The 21,646-nt window shown below is 37.6% G+C and overlaps 1 protein-coding gene across 1 annotated transcript in view; it reads left to right on the top strand.

The window, feature by feature from the left end:
• The first annotated feature begins 1,128 nt into the window (after nt 1-1,128).
• Nucleotides 1,129-21,646, top strand: part of LOC139695344 (protein enabled homolog) — a 189,948-nt gene continuing 169,430 nt past the window's right edge. The window contains exon 1 of the mRNA XM_071594057.1: nt 1,129-2,287. The gene's annotated coding sequence lies outside the window, so the exon portion shown is untranslated. The remainder of the gene's footprint in view (nt 2,288-21,646) is intronic.

Here is a 21,646-nt window from a genome sequence, read left to right as displayed (position 1 = left end):
TACTATATCCCAACCCCCGCCCCCACTCTCGCATACCCTTTTAAACCGACACCCCCCACCGGGAAGGAGTTGTGCAGAAGAGATCCTGCCCCACCGCATCACATGCCACCCCATCCCCTCCCTACACTCTCATCCTCCCACTTCAATCCTCCTTTTCACCATTTCCGATTCCACCCCCTCTCCGCCCACCCACCCCCACTCTAAAAATTCCCTCCCAGACACCCACACCCTCCCGCCCAACGCGTATCCCACTCCGTCCCACGCCCACCCCCAACCCACCCAACGTCTCCCCACGCCCTTCCCGCCCCTCCCGAATCAACTATCGCCACATCCTTTCCCTCCCCCCAGTTCGGACCCCCATTCCCAACTTGCCCCCTCCCCCGGCACGCTCAAAAACCCGCCACTCCTGTATTCGTCTCGCTTTCCTCACGCCGTGAAACCCCATTGGCTCGCCGTCATTTTTACCTCCCCCCGTCCCCCCCTTTTCCCTCACTCTGCATCCCCCCACCCTGAGATCCTCCTGTCCTCGCCCCCCACCCCACACAACCGCCCATATTCGCCTCCTCCTCTCCCCCACACCCTCCTCGCGGGGATCCTATGAAGCTTTTGTCTACCCCTTCCCACGCAACACACCCTCCTCCCTTCCTACCCCCCTTCGCCAAACCCTCCCTCTTTGCTCCCGCTCGCAAAACCCCTTCTCTCCTCCCTCTCCCCTCGATACCCAAACCCCAAACCCCCGCTCCCCACCCTGGTCTGCGTCCCGGTGCTTTTTCGTCCGCCACAATTCCTCTCTCTCGCTCTCTGCCTCTCTCTCCCTCTGCCTCTCTTTCTCCCTCTCTCCTACCCCACCCACACACACACGGAGCCCCTTGCGCTGCTGATCTCCCCGCCCGCCCCCGCGCTGCATCGCCCCATCGCGGCATCCCCTTCCCGGCCTCCCTCCCTACCACTCCCCGCCCGCGCCAGTTTAACTCCGGCGCGTAATTCAATCTGTGTGATCTGCGCAGATTGGGCGGATCATCTCTCTACACACGAAAGCGATTATTATCTCGTTTACGCTCGTCGGGGGCAGAAGGGCTTCGACGGCGACGACGACTTGGCGTGCTGACGTGGGAGGAACGCGAGGAGGACCACCACCGGGAGGGAAGAGGGGGAAGATACCGGCGTCGGCGTCGGTGGAGTGCTCCCTCTCTCGGCGGGGAAGAGAGGAGACAAGAAGATAAAAACAAAACCGACTCCTGACTCACGTTCGGGAACAAAAAAACACTCGTGAAGATATAGTTTCTCGAGAAGAGAAGACTCAGGAGTTTCTGCCGTGTCCGCCGGTTCCCTGAACTAGTCGCGGGGGGCACGGTGTGCTTGTCGAAGAGCGGAGTGACCGGCCACGCGGCATAAGGGAGAGGAGGTTTTTCTTTGCCGCCGGCACCACCCCCTAGCCGCCCAGACGGTACGACATCCACGACGGGATATGACTTAGTGCGTAGCGGTGGGGCCGTGACATCCGGGGCACTTGTCACTCGCACCCGCGTCAATCCTGAAGGGCGATCTCTCGTCTACTGTCTCCCTTTCCAGTGCGTTCGTTCGCGTCACGCGTCGGGGCTTCCGGTCGCCGGCGGTGGATGTTGTGCTGCCACGGCGTGTGTTTTGACTCTAGAATGTACGACCCCTTCCGGGGAGCGGGAAGCGCGTCGCCGATCGACTAGTCGCCGTGTACGCAGCGAAGTTTGGACCACGCGGGGAAGTTCGGTGGTGGTGTGAACACGGACGAATCCCGAGGCGGGGAGTAAGCTTCTCTCCCCCACTGTTGACTCCTCGCGCCACGTGGTTGGGGCGGAGTTGTGAACGGCCCAACGCCGACGACGACACATTTGAACATTACCGAATCCTCACTCCCGTGTATGATTGAAGGAGTGTACCCCGATACAGTATTCTTTCTTTTTTTAGTTCTCCCATTTGTCTTGTGATACAGTTAAGTTTGCGACGGATGTCATCCATCAGACTGTCTTCGTTACGAATTCCCTCGCAGTTCATCTCTTTTTGTGGATCACTCGCAGCTGATTGAGGGTGACATTAAAAAAAAACTTGGTAAGAAGCCCTCGAGCCAACTCTGGACAGACCTTAGTTTCATTCCCTTGGCGAACATCGTATTTTCGACAACCGCACGCATTTGAGACGACAGCCATAAGAGCAGGACGAGGACTGAAAACCCGGAGAGGAAGGAGGACTGTTTGACCCGGTTGAACTACGTGCCTGCCGAACTGCGGACTGTCGCTCCGGTCGGGCTGTGGTAAGTAATACAATCGAATGGGGCGGTGTCGCTCCACAGGTAAACGAGACATATTTGGAAAAATTCATAGTATTTCTACATATGTTTCGAGCATGACGAAGTGCATTAATATTCGCGAACTCTGAATCGTTCTAAATCTTGTATCTATTCTGTTTTTAACCTGAAGGCCGTCAACGTTTGTTATGCTAATGGGATATATCGCTTTGCGACGTTATATCTGCTTACAGTTTGTTTTCTTACATTCATTCAAAATATTCGCTGCGTACTGACAAGTCCAAAGAAATAACCTCAAAATAGGTTACCACTCTTTGCAACGGGATCAAGGCGATAAACGGGAATTCCAGAGTTAACATTGGATATTAGTATATCTATGTTCGGTCAATGATAATCCTCTTTAATAAAGCTGATCAATCCAGCCAATAACAGGTAATGTTTTAGAACATAGTTCAGTCTGTAGGAAATGCTATTACTGACAGGCTATTTAATATCTTCACAAGGATTTAATATGTTTTCGTTTAAAATTAGATCTTTCTAATAATATGCTGTCCGCTGAGTAAAGGTCTATTCACTTTACTCCAGAACAAAATATTCATGTTTTATAAATGATGTCAATCTGTAGGTAACAGCGTATTACTGGTGGGTCCTTAAATCGCCATTTTGGAAAATGTGAAGACATCGAGAGAGAAAGAAGTTCGGCTTTATATTGTTTCTCTATCAAAGATTTATTAAGCATAAAAAATATGGCCCACTGAAAATTATTGTTTCTATGCATTTATCTATGCATGCATTTTTTCTTGCAATTATTGAAACAGTTTTCCAATGCAAAATATCCAGGAATAACCGGAAGCAAAAATCAAGTTAGCTCAAGCCCTTATGTATGAAAACCACAAAAAATTTAATAGAATAGAGTAGAAAAACACAAATTTGCAAAATAAGGATATTAGTGAAAGAACGGATCAAAGGGAAGTTTATGATAATGAACAAGTTAGAAAATTACGTCTAAAATTTATCGGTATCTTCCCGGTTCAGGAACATGACAATGATTCGACGTATATGACGGTTTTATTACCTAAAGATTGCATTAATCGGTTGCTGATCGCCTCGTAGTTGATAAAACGTATTATATGTTTCAATACATTTATTTATTAGAAATAGGTGAACAAAATTAACTGAGCAAACTATTTCAATCTGAATGCATGACTGATGAAAGGTTTTATCATTGAATTGCCAATTTGCATTTTGGCTACTAAATACAAGAACTAAAAGATACATTTAGGCATTTAATTGAAAAAGACGTCATTTTTCTGACTGAGAAAGCCTCTTGTTGCTTTTTAGGATTCTGATACAAATTTAACAGTTTAGCACCTCGATAAAAATATAATAATAATTATTATTATTATACCCATTAAGGCAAGTTTTGGCTGGACACAGACTATACAATGGTACGGCGATACATTTCCTTGCGTCTCTTAATAAGACACCATCTTATACCCTACACTATAATAAGCCTGCGATATAAATAACTAACATATTCAGGCTTCATTTTATCTAAACGCACCGTATAGACCCACTCATTCATTATACATTGTACATGAATCTCTACCTTATCTGAAAGTCTCGCGTATCAGAGAATCTTGTGGGTTGGAATTCAGTTCCGGGCCTAATAAATAATTAATTTGACTGCCATTTTGGTACATCTATTAAAAATTGAGGCAGTTAAATCATTATTACATGTTACAAGTTGATTCGCTACGCCGAAATCTTGAGAATTCTGATTATTCCCAATTTTTCAAAAACATTTATTTATTTATTTATTTAAGAATTTATCGTTGCAATTATGCAATTTTCCTGGTGACAACGATCAAGTCTAGTTAACTGTCACTCTTACAATGGACTTATATACATACACAAGAAGAACAGATAGGAGACAAAAGGCTCTTCTATACAATAAACACGTAAATATCACCAACTGCACCTTTACCATCACCTATGGGCTAGGGTCACACCATACGAGTACATGAGTTCGCCATACGGTGTTACACACCTTCCATCGCCACACTCCGTCCATAATCACGCACTCTGCACTTCCATATACCGTTCAAAACCACTCACCGTTTACACATCATTCACTTTTGCAATACAACTTCAAATGCCGTCCACATCACATACAAACAATATTTTAATAAGTAGTACAGTAGTATAGTAATCACTGATCAATTAAGTTTATCACTCAGGGGCTGCTTTATACTTATTATTAAAATTCCTAAAATTGGATGGAAAGGGCTCAAAAAAACCTTCAGGGAGCTGGTTCCAATCAACAATAGTTCTGTATAAAAAAGAGTATTTTTTTCTTACTAGTTTTTTGCGTTCTTATTTTTATTTTAAAACTGTGGTCGATTTTTGCCTTAAGTTTAGTTTTTCTATCTCTTTCCATAAATCTTCCCTCGCTTCGTCATTTTTAACAATCCTATTCATCGCGTCTCACCTACTCCTTTTTCTTCTATTTTTCAAACTCACCCATTTCAATGTATCAAAAATTTCCGGGACACTTTTTGTTCTTTTGTACCTTACGTGTACATGCCTTGCTGCGTTTCTTTGAACTTTTTCAACCTTCTAATATGTCCCACCTCATATGGATCCCATACTATGGATATGTTTTTCATAGCAGTGAATTAACCAATTTAGCAATATATAATCTATTTTCATATTAGTACATTATGAAATAACATAAATAATTAACTAAGCAGTTCATAACAAATAGTTTTATGGATAGAGCTTTGCTGAAGTGAGAAGCGTTATCTTTGACTGAAAAGAAGGGCAAGGAATAAGTAGAGTAGATGTTTCGGAGAATGTCCATACTCAGGGCTAGATTTGATTTTGCAGTCGATTAACTGAATTACATTGTCATTAGAAATTAGTGTAAAAGTGATTGGAGAAAATCACCTGACTTGAAAGAAAGGCAATCAAATAACCGTTCTATTTGACTGGGAAAAAATAGGCATCGGAGTGAATTCGAAATGGGAAGGAGTGATAGTAGAGATACTTTCCTGCAGTGAGATGCTGAAGTTGTGATAAAAAGAAGAATGCTAAGGAAGCGAATGAAAGCGGAAAGGTTATAATGTATGGATATCACTGAGTGGACTACAAGGACTGAAGTTGATCATGTGAATGACGTGGGCAAAATGGAACCCCTGCCTTTGAGAAATGTATTAGAAGTACCAATCAATGTGTAATATTTTTCCAAGAACCAATGAAGGCATATGTATAGTAAACATCCTACCTGCAATCAATAAGCGTAAATAAGAGAATATTATAACATGAATATTTTTCTTTACTGTGATTCTGTATCACAATTTGAAAACAAATTGTTCCGGAATGAAAGCTACATTACTTCAAACGGAAATTTAACACCGACTTAGATAAAAGATTTCTATAAGAGAGGCCAAAAAATTACAAATATTTTGAAAAAAAGGCGCTGTAGTGATATTTCAGCAATGAAAAGGAACGTGGTGAACTTGAACATAAAATAAGGCTTAATATGCGTATATGTATGGCATCTATTTGAGTTAAATCTACAAGCTACTTTCATTCAAACTGAAACTGTAGTTAAATATAAGGTGAGTTTTCTAAAAAAATGACTCTAATAGGGATTTATAAATTATCATATTACTGAGGTAAACTTTTTCGTCACTCTTTAGGAGTAAAGAATTTTTTTTGCTTGTATACACATAAACGGTTATGAAAGTTCTTCAAAACCTATTACATTTTCACATTTAGATGCAAGCCGATGCACGAAACCATTTTATAATAAGTCAAAATTATAGAGCCGTTTCGTGTTTGTGAGCAATGCCTTTGCAGTTTACGCTTTTGCGTTTTGAGAAATTAAATTGCCTATCATATTCACTGCAATCCTTTACTGGCTTTTATTGCTACTCCCAACTAGATTCAAAAATCTAATGCGTCCCTTTTAAGACCATGTTGAATGATAACCAATCTTCCAGGAATTTAACAAAATATTTTAATGAGTGTTTCGATTTTAATTTATGCCATTGGTACGGATAAACTCTATTAACCGCATACGTAACATGTACTGAGATTACAATAATCAATAAAATGATAGCCCCTCAATTGATAAAGCAATCTATTTATGTCAATGTAGATTTTATTTCTAACAGATAAAGGCTAATATGATCTAAAGCTTCAATTCAATCATATATTCAACGTATTAGAGGCAGTTCAGTCCAAAAGGAGACTAAATTACTTCAATAGTCAACTGTAATAATCCACGACCCATTAATTATATTACGTAAGAAAATTACTTTGAAACAAATAGATAATTGGACGCGGTAGAATATAGGGTGACAGCATTGAAATTACCGAAATCATTCAGCTACCCCTATTTTTAAGAATGAGAGATATACAGGTACCTGTAATTTTCATGAAAATCATACATTTTACGGATAATTAGTACATAATTGAGCATGAACTACTACTCAAATCTTTCAAACTAAAGAATTATATTCGGATCGAATTTTTATTCTTGTCGATGTTTTCTCTTGTGCCCTAATAATAATAGAATCAATTCGAGGTTCTTCCCGAAATAAATAATCATCCTCCGCACCTCCAAAAATAGTAGAGTTATAGTATACCTGAAACTTTTAAAAATTCGTCTATAAGCTTGTGAGTCCTGCTCTTTGTATGATATGGTATCTCTCTTGCGGACATTGAAGGCACATTATATTCATATTGAGCAGTTTCAGAAAAATCCATGTTTTTAGATATATTTCAGTCATACTTGACTAACCTAGATTGTCACAAATTTATATTTTTCGTCAAACTGAACGTAGAGTCACTGCCTAGGAAGAATGAGAGAGTGTCCTGTAATGAGTTGGATAAAATACTTGGCTAAGTACTCCTAGTATGGTTCCCTCATTTCATCATATTACGCCAAGCGATGACGAAATTGAATAACATTTAATTAGCTTTTATATTGTGCCAATCATATTTCATCATATGATTTACCAAGCAAGAATCCTACCTTCTAATTATACTACAAATTAAAAACACTGAATTCCCCTTCGAATCGAATTCTCACGCAATGAGGTATGCTACTTTTTCGTAAACAAAGGATTTTATAGCTTATATTCTTCACTCGTGACTGTATAAAGTCGCACTAAAATGAAATAAGTGTTCCTAACATTAATAAAATGTTATTCAATAACCCTTCACTCAGAAAATCAATTTTTATAATATTTTTGAATTTTTTTACTACACCTTTGGCATTAAAATCTATATTAGGGCACTAATAAATAGCAAACAAACCGCTTTCTCACGTCAGTTTGTAGACATCAAGCATTTTTTTCCAAATTGAAATATACAGTGCGTAGGTTTTCACATGCTTTGCTGCATATAATGTTTCATATTATGTTAAAATGGTTGTAACATGAACATTTTCAATTCTAATTTAGTTATGCGAAGAGCAATTTGTTGTATAATACGCAGTTTAACACAGAAATTTAATGAGGTTCTCCACAAACATTAAAATATTTGACATTTCTATTCAAGCATTGATGAATTATCTACGAACATAAAATCACAGTTTAAGTAATTATGGATCCCAGTGTCATATTATTCTGCAAGTGTGTAAAACAAAGTCATCTTCTTTTTGGTCTGAGGTAAATAAAGCCTCTAAGCAATTTAAAACGTGCACAAGTGCAAAATCACAAATGATTGGTCATTTGAGGACGTTAAATTAAACACCATAATTTTATTTCCAAATGGAGAGCGATTGATGAAGTTAATACCGTTTCTGGAATAAAATCTACTTTTTCATAATGTCAGGCTTCATTTCATTAACTCCATTTCAGCGGCGAAATGCAATTCCCCTCGCACATTTAAATCGGAGCTTTAAAACGTTCAAATTTAATTTCGTAAACGATTTGGATTTTCAGCATTAATTCATTATTCAAAATCGAAGCACCCTACCTAAGCCATATACATACTGAATATTTTAGGCCTCAAATCAGTCCTGGCGCCAGGATATTTTTATGCCGAGGTGGATGGAACTGATATTCCGCATCTTCTGCTCAGAATTGGAAGGTAAATGGCTCGTTAATAATTCAGATTGGACAAATTGAGCTCCTGCTTGATTAAAACTACCCCTTGTAGTGATAATTCTCTGCATTTTTGCATTAACACATCTACCTGTATATTTTTCTAACCCTGAGAAATCATGGTTTCTCTTATCATTATCATATTTTTTTGTTATTTTTCCTCCGTAAGTAGCCATGTATAATGGATTCATGTGGTAGAGAGGGAAGATAATAATCTAATATTTGAAGTGAGCCAGATTTTAACTACCACAAATATTCAATTCATTCATGCAGCATGATATTGAAATAAATACTACAGTGCTACTATTAGCATATCTCATTTTGATGAACGGAATTTAGTAATCATGATAGGCACTCTGTGCTTGAGGGCTAAATTTGGGAATTCTTGTCAAAACAAAGTATACACGTTACGTAAAAAAACTATGCATATTCACTAAAACTTAACTTTGGCTTGACAACGGATAAAAACTTTGTGTTGTAGCACAAGCGCATTTTATCTAATATACGTAATATCAGAAAATATAATAAAATTCTTTTGTTGTAATTGCAAATAGTGAGCTACAAATTGCCCCATTTAGGGGCAGGCCGAATTTTTTCGGCAGCGGTACCGCCATTGCCTGATACCGTCACGCGGTCGGAAGAGCAGCATGTCGGTCAAGAAATGGATTCGGTATATTTTCATTTTATTAAAAAGAGATAGTTATGACACATGAAGTTTGAAAATCATCAAAAGAGAATGGGGGGGATGAAAAACTGTTTTCAGGAAAGTCAACTGCGAAAAGAAATTTCATTTACTGATATTTTGCCATTGAGACCTCGTAAACTCCCATGCAGATGAAAAATCTGCTCAGTTATATCAAGAGGAAATTCAAATAATAATATTTCTTATACCCGATTATGAATTTCCCCAGTCTACAACGATTTGAGCCGAGCATTTGAAAGGTTCCTTGTTAGGAGGAGCAACACTCATGATAGCAGCTTTACCTGAAATCGGAAAAATGGAAATGAACGGGCGTTTAGATTGCCCTAAATGAAAAGAATAATGTGTCAAACGTTATATCATTATTTTGATTAAATTGCTTTAAATTTATTTTTCTATGATATGACGCCTTATAAATTCAGAAAAAATTCGTTATATGTCCTAATAATCTGCAAAACCATGCACCATCCGCATCGAGATGAGTATAATGAATTTTCCAATTGGTCCCTGAAATCTTCACCTATGTGAATTTAGAACCTCTGAGAATCAAATATCAGTGAAACTGATGTAAGGCTAACAAAAATTGCATCGTTCCTTTGGGTATTTATTCTCATTTCATCATCAATGCTAATGCCCATGAAAAGTTAATTCATTAAGGAGGATCATTATAAGTATAATGATGGATTCGGCGTATCATTCTTTTAGGATTACCTACAATTCCTGAGTTGATTGCAAATAAAATAACACATCATTAGAAGTGAAAAACAAATAAATACCTTTAAGTTTATTGAATAGAATTATTAACGAGTTCCGTTTTCTTGGGGAGATTGGTTTTCGGGAGAAATACACGAATATTGGAAAAAATTTCTAGGTCCAAAATCCGTTCAACCTTCGACTATGGTTTCCCCAGTGCAAATTTCCGGTTTTCTCAATGTATTGCTTTAAATTTATAATGTGGATGACAATGAGGTATTTACGGGGAAAGCTGGGACCTAATATGGGCATTAGTTCCAAGAATATCAGCAATTAATGATTAGAATTACTTTGACGATGAAATTCATGAGAACATTTGGTTATTTGATTACTGAATATCCGTTCAAATCCGTAAAGGAAACTATATATTAGAGCATTTTTGATTTATGTATTACCCTAATAATTTAAAAAGCGTTTTTATACAAATATAAATTGAGAAATATAGAATTTAAATAAGTGCCATTAGATAGTGTGTCTATATTCAACCACTATTGTTTCATTAAACTGATATTTTACAATTTTATTAAATCGTTGTACTCATTATTTTCACATATTCTATAAACGGCATCTTGCTTATCATTCTCTTCCGATCAAAAACCATGAGTAAAGTAAATCTGGTGTGGTAATAGTAGGCATCAGAAGCATAATTAATATTTTAAATAATTTTAGTTTTCCATAAATTACATTTATCTCGGTACTAAGATTCTTAGAGGGAAAATAATGAAGATAAACGAAGTTCTTGCACACTTAACACACTTTGATACTTCTTCAGGACGATAAAAGAAAAGAGGCTAATGAATAATTACATTTTGAAGAAGAGCTATAACAACTTGCTTATCTTTAAAGAGCTAAAGTAGTTTTCCTCATCCAAAACAAACAAATAAATACCAGATGCGCTCTTCTGTGCATAAATTAAGAAAACCCTTGAAAAAGAACCCTTTCAAATAACGCGCTTTTTAAATTAGCATTGCAGCTTAATTAACAGCGTATTACAATTTGAAAACTATGAATTACACCGATAAAAGCCGTTATAAAATTAACTGCAATTATGTACACGTGAACTAAACTCCCTGAAGTGAAATCACAAATAAATATAACTAATATTTAATTATTATTCCATAAAAATGGTGAGCAACTTACCTAGGAGGCCACCTAAAACAGCTTCTGGAAGAGATAATCAGGAAGCAAGATGAAAGTAAGAAAGGGTACTGAAGCCAGCAGCATCTAAAATTTAAAAGAAAATCATAAATCACATAAATATCCTATTAATGGAAATTGAGAGAAAATTATTTCCTTAATAATGTATCACAGGAAAGGGAAGGAATAGGATAGGGATGTTGGACGGGATGAAGGGAGGAAGAAAGTACTCAGAGATGAAGAGGGACCTGATATAGAGTAGGATGATGGATTTTGTGTTTTGTTAGGAGTAATAAAATGTTTGCTTGTAGTTGTGTCCATCCAAAAACCTACCTTAACCGGTAGATTACCTTAAAAAAAATGTATCACAATAACTATCAATACTAAATGTATTTGTCAGGGATAATTTTAGCCAAACTAAATTTTCATTCAGTTGAGCTAAAAATTTTCCTCTTTCAGGAATATTTTGCTCATTATTTAGTAAAAAGCGAATTTTAATTTTACTATTTTCGCTTTCAAATTATTTGAAATAATGTTCACATGGCAAATTTCTCATTTCTGCAGTGTAGCCTTAAAAGAAAAAAGCACATAAGATTCGCCATATCCTGGAATAAGCGTGCATAGTATGGGGTCCATATGAGTTAGAATATATGGGAACCAGATAGGTACTGAGCAGGTATAAACGTTCAGATAGCGTAACGGAAATGTTGGGTATTCTGCTATGGGAGTTTGCGAATAAGGAGAAAGAAAAGTAGGCTTGGTGCATGTATACTGACAAATAGTGAGAAAATTTAAGGAAGAAAACACAAAAACAAAATTTTCAAGAAGAAAAACGAACACAGTTTTAAAATGAAAATAGAAAGCCAAAAAACATATTGAAAAAAGTTTTCATTTTTAAAGAGGTATTATGGAACGGAACCTGCTACTTGGAAAGTTTTATAACCCCATTCAATCAAATTTCAGGAGTTTTAAGAACAAGTGTAAGGAAGCTACTACGCAAAGGCTCGGGTTTTTGGACTTTTGGATGGGGTGTTATGTTCGTCTACTTGATTTTGGTCAGGACGCGTAGATAGACAGCGCGTGATTTGGGGCGTGGTGTAATGCTGGACCACGTTTGGTATTACTTTGCATTTTCCTTGAATGTGCATGTAGCGGTTTAGTTTCGATTATTTAATGATATTTTGAATTTTTGATTTATTATGATCGCTTTTATTATTGTTCTGTGCAAACTCAATCACGATTATAGGGACTTGTGTGTCACTTAACAATGTCTCTATGCACATATTTTAATTAATAATTTTCTTAGCTGCAATTTTTGTTCTTTGGTAAGTAAATGTTTGAGTAATAATCCTATTTCATAAAGAGGTTTCTTTATTTAGCACATTCATGAGTAGTTATCTATTAAAAACGTTTCTTACGCTAGCGCGCAAATCAACCCTCCGGTCAAAGGAGCAGCTTCGCGCGACTACTTACAGAACGAATTTCAGCCGTTTATAAGAAAATGCCCGCCTAAAGTGATCTATCTATTCATTAATGTGTAATAAATCATAGAACTCAAGTAATAATCAGCAAATTGTAGTAAAGCGATGAAAATGTATGACGATTTTACGGAGAGTCGCTTGAAGAGTTGTGTTAATCCAAATTAACAGCGCGATTGTGAATAGGTCACAGACAAACCATGATCCGGATATAAATTCACGAAACAGTTGTTCATACAGGATATTTATTTGCGGTTTCCTCACTTATAATCATTATTATAATTTTTGAAACAGCAGCATTTCACAATATGGAAATAGATGGTTCAAAAAGCGTTGAGTTCTCATTTAGGTAAAATGTAAGGCAAGAAAGTTTGATTTTATACCAACAATAACCAGAGAAATAAAAAGCAAGCAAATATAAATGTTAACAATTCGAAACTATTAATGACAAATTTTTATTGCACCAATACTGCCTTATACAAGGTGTGTATAAAAAGTATGGGTAACAATTTATTCTTGACGTGGCCATGAAGGGCTAAATTCAGATCGTCGGTTAACTGAGCGTATGATCGCAGATCGTATTGGCATTGATAAGATGACGGTGCACACCATTTTTGCTGAAAATTTTGCAATGTGAAAGATCTGAGCTAAAATCGTCCTGAAGGTCTTGACGGACGACCTAGAGCAGAGTCCAGTTTCTGCTTACGAAGACCTGCAAAGGCATCGCGTCGATTCCCCAACCCCCTTACAGTCCCGAATAGGCCCCGGCAGACTATTTCCTAAAACCAAAAGTGAAATCCTCCCTCAAAAGATACCATTGACCCTTAAGTGTCTCCCGGAATCCGCCTACCAGGGAGCCTTAGAATTATGGAAAAACCACTGGTAAAAGTGTGTTGACGCTCAAGGGATGTACTCGTACTTTGAAGAATTTTGAGGCATTATGGCAGTATCTGAAATAAACAAATTTTTCCGAAGCCTTATCGATACTTTTTACAGAAATCATGTGTTAAAAATATTATTTCACATAACTTTCATGAGAAATATATAGTACTTCCACATTTCATCCAACCATTATAGTTTTATACAGTATGATATGCAACCATTGCGCTACCTTATCCATCATCATAAGTGGTAGCGTTGTTGAGTATCATTAATAAAATGTACACCTATCTATAAAAACTAAGAAATTGAGCATTTAGTTATTTTTAAAACACATGAATAAGTAGAAAGGGTGCAAAATTGTAAATGGTATCGTTGAAATCTTTTAATCGCATGTGATTTAAGAATAAAATGTCTTAAAAGATATCTGTGCATACGACCTATCTCATATAGATATGCCTGAAATTATTTTCAAAATGGCAAATTTCTTAATAAAGATTGTACTAAATAATACAGTTATGTAAAATATTCTCACAAAATTAAGAATAGAATTTCATTTCCGAGGCGACGTTTTCCCAAACATTTGGTGCCTAAATGAAAATTTACCTGGCAGCTCGGTAAATCAGCAATCAAACTTGCCATTCCAAATATTTAGTGACAATAAAGTCAATTTTTGATGAAGTACCTTACTTAAATAATCTACAGTGTATTGATTGGAAATTATTCATTCAAATAAACGAAATATTCTCAAAAGAATTTAAATAGACAGCTCAAACTTACGTTAAGACTAATCATAAAATGGCTATAAACCATAGAGTGAGGTTGGGGCCCTAAAGAGCTCCTTAGGAATGATTAACATCTTCTCCAAAATGTCAATTTAGTATTAATTTGATAAAGGTAATATTTGTGGGACCTAATCTTGATATCTCCGTGTGTGGAAGGTCATCCAAAGGCGATAATTTTAATTTCCAAACGCAAGTATAATGGTTTTCTAAGATACGGTCACCTCCAAACGCCGCAGGATATGCAGAACTCCTGCGGTAGTTGAAATTATTATCTGAGTCGCAGCTCAGTTCCTTTCCCCACAAACCAGGGAGGCTAAGTCAACATTTCCAATTTGGTTGGGACTCCTGGTTATGTGCAGGTACCCAAGTGCATGCGATAGAATATGTCTCTTACAATTACCTTCAATTTGTTAGACCGAGGCGCTCAATAACTTGTTATAATGTGTGAATAAATTTTAGACCAAGGAAAAATTATGAAGTTTATTATTAATTATATATTCATACCAAACTGTAAATGACGATAGTTTAAAGATAGTTGGCATCTGATTAGATTTTTCTACTCCTTTTAATTGCAATTCAAAGCAACAGCTCCCCTAATTTGATGCTATGCTAGTTTATAAACTTGATTTATTCCGAACCCGTTCGAGTGAATTCATCTTGCAATATTTTGGTGAAATATGGTTTTAAATACCATTTTATTACAAACGAAGCCAATGAACCGCATCAAATTTCATTGCAACCGCGAGAAAACTAGCTCTGAAGTCCAGCATTGGCACAATCGTGTTTAACAATATTGTTACGCTTTATACGACAATTCATAAACCACGTGCTTGTAAGGAAAAATTTGGAGACAAGCGATTCAAAGTACAACAGCTGTAGCAAATACAAGGTTCGCGATAGATATCTAGCTACGAAGCGTATTCACCTATAGGCGCAGGTGGAGAAAAATCACGCATTCTGTTAGTTTCAAAAGACTACTTCCAAATCACCTATAAGCTGTAAGCGTGGTATGGCTGGGCGTGGTACGTGCTGGTCACCACTTGGGAGGTCTCATATGCTTACAGGGTGAAAATGCCCTTCGTAATACCCATTAGGGGAAATTTAGCTCTGGAAAAAATTTGCAATAATAAGAACTTTCAACCCGCTACCGATTTCAAAAAAACCTCCAGCTTTAGAGAATTGATGAATTTTATGGTGTCTTATAATTTCTCTCCCGAGAAAGATTACTATGATTTACCACGCTGTAATTTATCCATTACAGCCTGTGATATAACTTTACGGGACAATGAAAATGATATTTCAAAGTAATCTCGACGCCTAAAATAATCAGTTGAATAGTGTGATGTTTCTTTATATTCCCAAGGAAATTACATTTCCAGATTGCTTTCATTCTTCCAACCAAAACTGTGTGTTAACATTTGAAATCCGTCGAGGAAAATTTTAATTGAGAAATCAGATAAATTAAAATGAAACTCTGCTAGATTTTCAAAATATTACTACGGATAGAAATTTGAATGTGACGGGATTATTTGAAGTACTAGAATGATATTCCCTCCAAACACGAAGAGGGTATACGAGACTAAGCACACAATTTACTGTTTACTTGCGACAGCATGTGTACCCCCTAGGCTGGGCCCCTACATTAGACCGATGGATCATATCACTCAGCAAAAATTAAGGGAAATAAAATTTGCAGCAGGTGGGACTCTCATTCCTCCCTCATGAGCTCGCAATCACGGCTCGGACTTTTCGAGGAACCCAACCCGCAAATATTGACATTGTAATTATATTTTGAAATCCTTAATACGAACATATTACCTTCATTGGAATTTTCTCGGTAGTGGGCGATGTAAGAGCAGAAATTTAAGACCTTATACACTCACATTTAACTCTTGGATTCTAACTCTTTGTTTGTATGAAGTTACAAATATTGAGGAACGCAGCCAAACTTTGCCATAAAAATAATAGCACAAGGTTAACATAAATGGACATATAATTATTTTTCCTGGTTATTACTTTATATTTGTCAACTAATGCTACTGTGATAAGCCTCATTGTTGTATAAAAATGTAAACGTGACGAAGAAGTGTTCACTGATGCAACATTTTTTATAATGCACACATACACATAGGATCCTAGTCCTTGAATGTTGATTTATGTGAGAAAATTTATATAGTTATACACTTATTTAAATATTATTCCTGAATTTTGGTTCGGACCTCCGTTGCCAAATTTACAGGTTAAACTCTGAACCTTAGGTTAGATTTGAAGTTAAAAACATGATTAATTTAAATATTTTCTCTTGGAGTTGCGTATCTTAAAAGTGGTTCATATGAAACATGATAATTTGACGGATAACTAAACGTTTCATATAAGAGCTACAAACAGAGGATGCTAATGCTACGTGATGTAAAGGAAATTCATTTGATAATAAAACAAAAAATTATCAAGTAGTCTTCCTGAATACTTCAATGAGTTTACGGTAATGATTTGGTGGGTTGTGTTATTATTATTGGAACAAAGTTTGGTTTTGTTCCTCAATATTTGTAGTTTTATTCAAACAAAGAGTTAGAATAAATGTGAATGTAGGCGGTTTATATAAACCAGTGTATCAAAATATTTAACTCTTAATAATAAATATTCGTAAGAACCGGATATATTTACCCATAGAGTTTAAAAAAATGAATGATTGTTCTACTCCGATTAGAATGCAAAACGTACTCTGCCAGCGTATGATTCGTCTATCACGTTAGATACATCTTTATCACATTGAGTATTTACTTCAATTAAACCTATGAAAAAAGGAAAATCATATTTTACGTTGTTCCTCATTTTCCGAGGGCATGAAAACCAAACAGAAAATCCTACATGAAACAAAATGGCGGGATGAATTTCATTTCTGAGATGAGTAAAAAAAAGAAAATAGGGTGGCGGTTGCGATGAGAGAATCAGGCCATAAAGTGGCTGGTAAAATTATCTTCCCGAATCATAATTAGAAACTTTAAAAATGTAGGCATTATTTTGTGCTGACTTGAACTTGCGAAATATGCAAACAAGTCACTCACGTTTGGGAGAAGAAGAGAGCGCTTGCCGACAAAAAAACACTCGATAAACGCATCAAACTATGAGTGTATTAAGGCAAAACAAGCGAAATATCATCCAAAAAATCAACAGGCTACCCGACATAACTTTCAACCCCGTGCCTCGATTTACCACCCATTCGGGCACGTTCGGCACGCAAGTGCATCTCCCCCTTGCTCGCCCGCCTACCCCCTCGTCCCTTACCACTCACCCCTACCCACTCCACCCAAGCACTCCCTAACCCCATCCCCCAGGCCCAGCACCTCTTCCCTCCCAAAGAGCGCAAAAACTCTCGAAACCATTCCATCCGACCCGCACACCACGTCCCATAACCCCATTAACTACCCCGCAGCTCAAAAACCCTCTATATAACCCGTCGCTCACTATGGTCTCCGCACATTATTTCCGAATCAAGTAGGCGGCGTGAAAACATGTCGGGCATTACATTCGAACGCAAGTCATCGGATTACTACTTAAATCGCCAAAAATCCAATGGTGGAATATTGCCGGGTGATTTCTTCACCCTAATAGCAAGGTAATGAGAAGCTCACTTGGTTTTAGACAGTTTTCAGAATGAAAAAAACGTATAAATGGGCACTAGATGCCCTGTTTAGTGGAAAAAATATATTCGCAATACATGCCATTTCTTAAAATGCATGTCTATGGAACAATATAGACAAGTGGTTCATGGGTGAGAAATGAGTCCTTGTATAGAGTAAAGTTATCTAGCCTGGGGACCTGGGGGAGGAAACCTATTTGAATAAACATTTGCCTTGACAACTATCAAAAGCCTCTGATTTATTTAGTTTTCACATGTTTGTTCATGACGCAAAGGTCAGAGTTGGAAAAGCTACTGTAGACAAAACAGGAGGAGTTCATAAGAGATGACAGGAACTAAATGATGACTATTAACTATCCATTAATTTTTAGGGATCGAAGTAAAACTAAAATTATTTTCAATAGGATTACAAATAAAACCTTTTATTAGGATGAAAGTTTAGTGTGGTGATCGTAAATGATTTTCATGCATCGATTAAGTACAAATATACTCGGATGAATGTACTATTTTGCTATAAGGTAGTATTAAGTTTTCGATGAAAAATATTAAATGTTACCCTCCAATTACACTCTTAATTCAAATTATTATATTGAATTTATGTATTATTTCAGCTAAGTGAAACTTGGACAAAAAAATTCCGCAAAGAGAACCACTTTTCTAAGCAGAGGAAACAACCTGCGGTCATATTTACGGAGGGGAATGGAAACTCGCGAACTCTCACGTTTCGAAAGGCGAAGAGCAGAAATGTTAATACAGGGAAGGTAGCAGGGAGTGCTATTAAATGCCGTAATGACGTAAGCGCCATTAATATGAACTCCCAGGTCCTGTCATTGAGTCGCGTGTATTCCTTTAGACGTGATTTTTTTTAACGCTCTGGAGTGCGTTTGGTGTGACTATGTGCGTGCGCGTACTGTTTGGGGAGGTTTTGGAAGGGGGAGAGAAAAAAAATGATGACACGTGTCCATTCGAAAAAGGGAGAAGGAGGTATGGTGTGCGAGGGGTAATTTCCCAGTGCCCACGTCCATTGACTCGCTCGCAGTGGTAGTAGATCCGACCCTCCCTCTTATCCCTCGTGGGGCGGAGCGAGGTAATCGCCGGCGGCGGCTGCGGGCGCCCGGTTGGAGCGTGAACCGTCGGCGGACTGGGAGTCTCCGGGAGTTTCCTTCCCATTTGAGGTCCGTGTTTGCGGGTGTCAGCTCGTTTTCAGGGCGAACCTTTCACTTACTCACTGGTCTCACCCTGGTGGGAAATGAGATGCCTCACCCCTGCACGCGTCGGTTCATCTCGGTGTGGAAATACGTATCGAAGGGAGGATTCATAACGCGTGCGTGTTCTTTCCTCCCTACTGCCGGGGCATAATGAGCCTTGAAGATAGAAGTGGCATGGACGTGCATCCGACCGAAATTATTAAGGAAAACTATACATTCGTATCGGTGAACAATTCTGACGATCTCTAAGAAAGAAAAATATCACGTTTGGGTGCTTTCCGTTCTTGATTCGTTAGATTCCCAGTCGAAGATAATTTTCTCTTCGTATGCCAAAAATATTGTGTGCCCGACCCCCTGCAAGCAATTTTACCCCAAGTACGCTTCATCAAAAACATATCTATAAACATAATTTGGTTTGAATAGCCTCCATACAAAAGGCATTCCACGACGTATTGTTTGCATTTGTAAATACCGGGGTGCTACTTTTAATGTATATTGATGTAGGTTGAATTTCAAAGTTAGAGAAGAAAAACATTATATTTTTCCATCAAATCCCACATTTCCTCTAATTAAACAATACCTTAGTTAACTATTAGTCAGGAAAAACTATTTCAATAAAAATGCAAAATATGAGTAAAATATGTTGTAATAAAAATTCCTTATATCAGGGATTAGTAAAAAATATTGCGACGCACCCTTATGGCGTCATAAATTATTCGCACCTACTGTGGACAAATGTTTTAACAATTCTTGAAATCTACGTATACGAAATGAATTCTTCTGGAAAATAAACTATTTTCTTCTTCATACAGTAGTTTTTTATCGCTTTACTACATTCCAAAGAGACTAATTTCTTACTCCAAATTCCCCACTTTTCTACGAAGGTCTTAAATTTCATTTCTATCTCAATATCCACGCGTTATCTTCCCCATTAACTTTCATTCATTTGATTTTTACCCTAGTACTTCCTCCGTTCTGAAACATTAGTTATATAACGCATTTTTAACCGTCTACAGGGTAAGATATGATTTTGATGGACCCCAAAACTAAGAACGGCTATAGTTCTGAGCTCCGCGTAACACAAGACTGAATTTCCTGGACACATCTCATTCCATAAAAACATTTCTTAGCTCTACACATATTCTATTTGCTTTATCCAGTTCAAAATTGTTCATCTTTTTCTTCCTCTACCTCGCTTACACAAAGTTCTCCCGTATATCACAGTCTTTAACAGTCAACTGCCTCTATATCTAAATTTGGAACTAAAAAATTGGTCAACTTCACCAGTAATCAATATTATCGATATTACGCAACTGCAATTAAATACAGTATAAAAATTCTATTTTGACAAAGACGGCCATACAAGTATATCTTCAATCCCCCATGTTCGTGAGAGTGGCATGTCCATTACTATGGTATAGCCTTTTGTCTACTCGTCAGGGATGTGCCCATGAGAAAAATCTGGTTGACTTTATCGTTTTTTGAGCAATCAGATAGCATACATGCATGGTTTCAATAGTTCTTCCAATTTTTTCTGCGAATTACCCTTCATCGTAACGCCCGTTTAACACTATTTCAAGAGGACAATTACTTTCATCTAAACTTAATTTCGCATCAGATGGAGGATGTTATTTTTCATTAAGAGTCACAAAAATCCGAGAAAATCAGCGGATGTACTGAGAATCAAAATGACGAAGTGGTTGGTAACGGAAAATATCAAAATCGTTTCATCACCACGTACTTGTTTATGCACAATTAAAGATAGAGATTTTTGCCAAGGGGTTTACGTATCAATCATCTATTTCATCAAATTATTGAAAAAAATGAGATATAATTTTTCATACAGGGTTCACACTACGAGAATAGAAAGTGCACCATGGTAGCCGGTTTTACATTATTTGATTCCATTATATATCACTTTATGGGGATCGGGATGGTGCGGTGTCTAATGTACTGGCTTCACAACCTAAGGGCCTGGGTTTGAATTCCGGTGGTCGCCGTATATTTCAGCGATATCCCGACCCCTGCTTGGGGTGCTATGTGGAGAGTACGCCGTTCGTCATTACGGGCGTTAAATTGTGGACCAGGTGGCGTCTTTCGAAAAGAGTGGGCAAAGAGTAAAATGATGGGCATTTACTAAAATTCTTTAATAGTTCAAAAATGTTTTATGGACACTTGTCTTCTTTCCATTCATAAATTAAGACCGGGTGTAAGAACTGTAGAGCGTTGGGCCACTGACCGGAGGGTCCAGGTTCGATTCTCGGGGAGGCCTCTCTGGGCATCTTATGCTCCACCCAAGCATTGTGATTTTTCGGGTATCAGACCACAGGGAAAGGAACTGATCTCCCTACCCTGATGTATGGATTTCACACGCCATCGGGCTTAGTACTGGGTGAACTCTACCATAACCTACCAAACCGACCTTCGGATTGATAACTGTATTAGTGGTTTATGATAAGAACTGTATCAAGTCTAAAGCAAGACTCTGCTCTTTTGGTACGAAGGGAACGGAAGTGTATGATTAAAATGTGAAGTCATTTTCACGCAAAGTTTGCACACATGTAAACAAAATATTATAATATTTCATTAGTAAGGAATGTGCATATTATGTTGACCAGAAGAGTTACGTTTTTCACTGCAATTATTGAGGTTTTATTCCATAGTTA

The sequence above is a fragment of the Hetaerina americana genome, unplaced genomic scaffold (genome assembly GCF_022747635.1).
Source record: "Hetaerina americana unplaced genomic scaffold, ioHetAmer1.1.p SCAF_6, whole genome shotgun sequence".
Taxonomy (NCBI): domain Eukaryota; kingdom Metazoa; phylum Arthropoda; class Insecta; order Odonata; family Calopterygidae; genus Hetaerina; species Hetaerina americana.
The sequence above is the reverse complement of the archived record's forward strand: the minus strand, read 5'-3'. Positions and strand labels throughout refer to the sequence as shown.